General features: G+C 49.3%; 1 long non-coding RNA gene across 1 annotated transcript; it reads left to right on the plus strand.

Annotated features, from left to right (window-relative positions):
* The first annotated feature begins 4,694 nt into the window (after positions 1-4,694).
* Positions 4,695-5,370, plus strand: LOC145789934 (uncharacterized). Its single transcript, XR_014328433.1, has 3 exons — positions 4,695-4,930; positions 5,012-5,110; positions 5,319-5,370. It is a non-coding gene; the product is annotated as an uncharacterized LOC145789934 (long non-coding RNA).
* The last annotated feature ends 365 nt before the right edge of the window (positions 5,371-5,735 follow it).

The following is a 5,735-nucleotide window of genomic DNA, read 5'->3' on the forward strand; positions in this document are numbered from 1 at the left end:
CACGGCCGCGACTCTGAGACTTCTGAACGAGCACGATATGCAACATCACCAAGCGCTCAATCGGTGACGTCTGAGTCTTAAGGTCGGTCAAAAATGGGGTGTCTACAGTTGCCCCTCTTTGACAGAACTCGGAAGTCACAAGTGACGGGAGTGAATGTCAAAGCCCAGAGACGACCCATTTTTGACAAGGCCGAAGACTTAGACAAACAGGCAAGATAAACAGAGATGTGCCCGCAGGCATGCCCGCAGGCAGGGGGCAAAATGCAAATGATATGCAAGAAGCCGAAGGTAACTCAATGATCATGCAAATGCAGCAAGCTGTAATGAAGCAAGTATTTGCAAATAGATGCAACAGTTTTAAGCAAGAATGCAAAGCAACAACTACATTTCATGCAGTTAAGAATGCGGAGGATTATTCAATCCCCGCCATGTCTCACACGGAGAAGATACGATACATGCGTGATTCGTCTGGTCGCACCAGCCTCAATTGAACCGTACATACAATATCGTGCCTACAAAAGAGAGAGACTCAACGAGCACAATATGCTAACAACATGTATTTAATGTGATTCCGAAAGTTCGACACACGCAGTGCCGGTGAGTGAATGCATCGCAATGCAAGAATGGAACATGCGTGACAACGCATGCTCAAACACAGAGGTATGCCAACATCAAGAAATGTACATGACAATGTGAGTATGCTCATGAGAATGCAAGTTATGTGCAGGATAGTATAAAACTAGCATAAATCAGGGTGTTCATTTGTTATGAAACAACGAGTACGGAAACGCGTGTTTCGGCGAGGGTAACTCAATCACGGCCTCCGACCCACTTCCCGGAAAGGTTACAACTCATTCAAAAAGGGTACACTTTGATTTCGATGAATGATGATGAGACATATGTCAGAACTTGAAGCCGAAGTCCCGGCGGAGCTATTTCGCGACCGGAAGTGTACTTTTCTTGAACTTTTTCAGGTCCCGGGAACTCCGATCTTCCTCAAAATTTGCAGAGAGCTAGGTGGGCATGTGAGGAACATGGCCGGCCGTTTATCTTCCCAAGGGGAGGTGGCCAACCGGTTTCCAATAAAGTAGATAGCTGGCCGGCCATTTCTGCAAAAAGCAGATAGCTGGCCGGCTAGAAACAGGGGCCGGCAGGCCATTTGCCAGATCCGAGGGTATTTTGGTCTTTTTCACCCCCTTCCTTCATGCTTCTTCAATCAAGACTTGAGCCTATAAAAGGCAGCCGAGGCCCCTTCCTTTTCTTGCCTTCTACAACACTTTCCTCTCCAGATCTGAGTTTCACGCGCATTTTCTAACACCCCGCGCAAATTGTTTCCGCAAAAACACTTAGTTTCAAACACTTTGAAGCGATTAAATTCCGGCTTCGGAGCTTCTTTTTGCATTTTCGCCACTTGAGGTAAGTTTGTCTCAATATTTGGAATATTTTCTCGGGAGTTGACTTTTGTTGACTTTTCATTTCCCGAGAGTTGACTTTTGTTGACTTTTTCCAATTTTGGCCCATTTTGCTCATTTCTGCTCCCTTTTACAGATTCTTTGAAAATGGCGGGCAATTCTCCCCACGGCGGAGGTTTTCCAGGTGCCGGAGATGATTTCGATCCCATGACTCTACCCCCGAGGACCCGACCTTTCATTCCCGGGAGGTACCGTCCACCAGCACACGTTCTTCCGCGCGCTGTCTTCCGTCACTTTACCAGTTTTGACGAGCGAGCACCCGTGGATCTGCTTCTCATAGAGCCGGAGCAGCATCTCTCTCACGAGGCCCGAGAGGTATTTACCTCATCTTCTGTATTTTACATTTCGCACCTTTGCCATGCTTGAACATGCAGTTTAGCTTATGACATAGTACTTTGCTTGTATCTTGAACATGTAATTTCAACATTCGAATTTCTGAACACTCGGCTCATTAATTAATTGCGAACACAAAGCCCACATTAGAACACACGGCTCAAACACTGATTTGTCGAACACACAGCCCGAATTTGAAAGTGAACACACAGCCCACACTTCAAATTTTCTGAACACGCAGCCCAGATTAGATAGTGAACACGCAGCCCACACTAGTTGAAATTTTGAACACGCTGCCCAAACTTCAAATTCTCTGAACACGCAGCCCAGATTAATAGTGAACACGCAGCCCACAATTTAACTGAAAGTTGAACACGCAGCCCAAACTTCAAATTTTCTGAACACGCAGCCCAGATAGATAGTGAACACGCAGCCCACATTTAACTGAAAGTTGAACACGCAGCCCAAACTTCAAATTTTCTGAACACGCAGCCCAGATAGATAGTGAACACGCAGCCCACAATTTAACTGAAAGTTGAACACGCAGCCCAAACTTCAAATTTTCTGAACACGCAGCCCAGATAGGTAGTGAACACGCAGCCCACAATTTAACTGAAAGTTGAACACGCAGCCCAAACTTCAAATTTTCTGAACACGCAGCCCAGATAGATAGTGAACACGCAGCCCACATTTTAACTGAAAGTTGAACACGCAGCCCAAACTTCAAATTTTCTGAACACGCATCCCAGATAGATAGTGAACACGCAGCCCACAATTTAACTGAAAGTTGAACACGCAGCCCAAACTCTAAATTTTCTGAACACGCAGCCCAGATAGATAGTGAACACGCAGCCCACAATTTAACTGAAAGTTGAACACGCAGCCCAAACTTCAAATTTTCTGAACACGCAGCCCAGATAGATAGTGAACACGCAGCCCACAATTTAACTGAAAGTTGAACACGCAGCCCAAACATCAAATTTTCTGAACACGCAGCCCAGATAGATGGTGAACACGCAGCCCACAATTTAACTGAAATTTGAACACGCAGCCCAAACTTCAAACTTTCTGAACACGCAGCCCAGATAGATAGTGAACACGCAGCCCACAATTTAACTGAAAGTTGAACACGCAGCCCAAACTTCAAATTTTCTGAACACGCAGCCCAGATAGATGGTGAACACGCAGCCCACAATTTAACTGAAAGTTGAACACGCAGCCCAAACTTCAAACTTTCTGAACACGCAGCCCAGATAGATAGTGAACACGCAGCCCACATTTTAAATTTTCTGAACACGCAGCCCAGATTAGAATTTGCATGTAGCTTTTTCACTTCATCGGCACACAGCCCATTTCATTTCATTGGCACACAACCCATTTATCTCATTGGCACACAGCCCTTTCATTTCATTAGCACACAGCCCATTTCATTTCATTAGCACACAGCCCTTTCATTTCGTTATTGACACATGCATTCATTCTGAATGCAGGTTGGTTCCCGCAGTGTGCGAGGGTATGGTTCTACCATCGCGCGGGATTGGTTTGCCGAGCTCCCGGAGGGTGTTCGAGACTTAGTCAACTTGGCAGGGTTCGGACCCTTCTGCGTCGGGTTGTCACGTTGTCCTGCCAGGAGGACGCTGATGGCAGCCTTGGTAGAGAGATGGTGGGACACCACCAACTCCTTTCATTTCTCTGCTACCGGGGATATGACCATGACCCCTTTTGACTTCGCTGTATTGACCGGTTTAGACGTCGGAGGTTGGTCCATCCCTTACGATGAGGATATGGGCGAGTGGGAGGCCGCCTGGATGTATCTATTGGGGGCTCACCCACTTGTTGACAGGGTCTCTGGGAGAGTCCGATACACTTGGTTCTCCTCCCATTTCCGGCGGGCGGAGATGGTGCCTGAGACTCCTGAGGAGACAGAGCAGTATGCCCGTGGTTTCCTGATGTTCCTCTTCGGGACTACCCTGTTCGCCGACAGAGGGAACACCGTTGGGCTATACCTGCTAAGCGCTCTAGTCGACCTATCACAGGTCCATCGATATGACTGGGGTGGCGCCGGCCTGGCTACCCTTTACTTTTATATGAGCGCAACCTCCCGCGGGCGGGGCGATTTGCTTGGCGGCTACTGGAGAGCCTGGGAGGTACTTTCTGTCCCCTTGATTTACATTTCTGCTTCTCATTACTTGTACATTGCACACACACAGCGCACTTTTACAGTCTGCATTTTGCTCTCAACATTTCGTACTTACATTCTGCATTGCTTTTCTCAGCTATGGGTCTATGTATACTTCCCATCATTAGCCCCAGAGCTGGAGGTGGTAGGGATTCCCATGACCCCATATTCATTGGTGTTCGAGGGCCCACACCGGCCGAGGCCTCGAGAGACCCTCCTTCGCCTGCGACAGTACTTCGACACTGTGCGACATTCAGAGGTACCTCTGAACTTTCAATTCCTTTCATTCTCATCTTTGATTTGCTCTGTATATTCTCGATTTCTGATTGGTTTATGCATTCATCATCCGCAGATTACATGGCAGCCCTGGGTGTCCCTGGGTGATGGTCTCCGACTTTAGTATACCGGGGCATCGGACATCTCCCAGTATAGGGTCTTGCTTGAAGGGCCGGTTGGCAGGGCATGGTTCCTGGGGGAACGCTTTCTGCGCCAGGTATGGGGGTATCTTTCTCAGGATATTCCCGCAGTAACCCCAGCCAGTATGCGGACTGCTGACAGGCTCTCTTACTCAGAGGTAGTCGGCGCCATGCTGGGCAGCGATGCTTTACTATACATTGAGGAGGGGGACTACGCCACTTACCGTCACATATATTTGATGCCTCCATTCACGGAAGCTCGTATCCCGATGATGAGGCTTGCCGGTATGTCATCCTCGGGCCAGGCTCGGGCTCGGGCTGCAGACGCCCCTTCTACTAGCAGGGCCGGTACATCTAGAGGTGGGAGTAGACCGGTTCCTCCGGCTCCGTCGGTTCATCCTCATCCCGGATGGCCAGATATGCCTACTGAGTTGATGGCGTGGCAGTATAGGGCTAGCTCTCCGACTCCGATTCCACTAGAGCCTCCGATGCCTAGTGATCGATACGCCATTGATCCGGACTCACCGCCGGTATGCTCCACTTTTTTCATTCATCATTCAGATGTTTAGACACTCTTCTGTTCACTGATGATTATGAGCTCATTTTTGCAGCCATCGCGAGGGTACATGGAGGAGGTGGTTGGACTGGTGGCCACACTCGAAGGCATGGTCCTGCGTAGGGAGGCACAATTGTCTGTCGCGGGCATCCAGGTACCCTTCAGTTTTCTGGCATTTATCATACTTCTGATGACATGCTGATTTCTACTGCATCGATAGACTACTTGTGTAGAGCACATTTGACACACACCCCACTTGGACACTGTATTTATATGCACCCACTTCATGTAGCCTTTGCTTGTATCTGCATCTGATGTATATATTTGGACTGATGCATTTGAATTGAACTCTTTGTTTTCAGATGCCTTCATGGTCCGGCCAGCCGCAGACCAGGCCACCTGGGCCTCCTTGGGGAGCTGGGCCATCTGGGCCTTTCCATGGAGTTGGGTCATCCGGGCCTTTTCAGGGGGCGGGGTCATCTCGGCCTTCCCGAGGAGCCGGGCCATCTAGACCTTTTCGAGGAGCTCGAGGAGGGCCCGTCCGCAGATGTAGGGCTCACGTTGTGGAGGTGGAGCCTGATGAGGAGGAGGAGGATGCTGAGGAGGAGGAGGAGGCTACCGACCGTCATTCAGAGACATCTGCTGAGGAGGGAGGCTCCGGTTTTGGCTCGGGGAATAGAGGCGAGGCTGAGAGGGATCCTGAGGATGACAGCTCCGACTCAGATGGTGGTGCGGAGATTGTCCCGCAAAAGAGGATGAGGCGTGCTTCTCGTTCCCGC

The sequence above is a fragment of the Camellia sinensis genome, chromosome 1 (assembly GCF_055761805.1).
Source record: "Camellia sinensis isolate YWXY chromosome 1, ASM5576180v1, whole genome shotgun sequence".
NCBI lineage: Eukaryota > Viridiplantae > Streptophyta > Magnoliopsida > Ericales > Theaceae > Camellia > Camellia sinensis.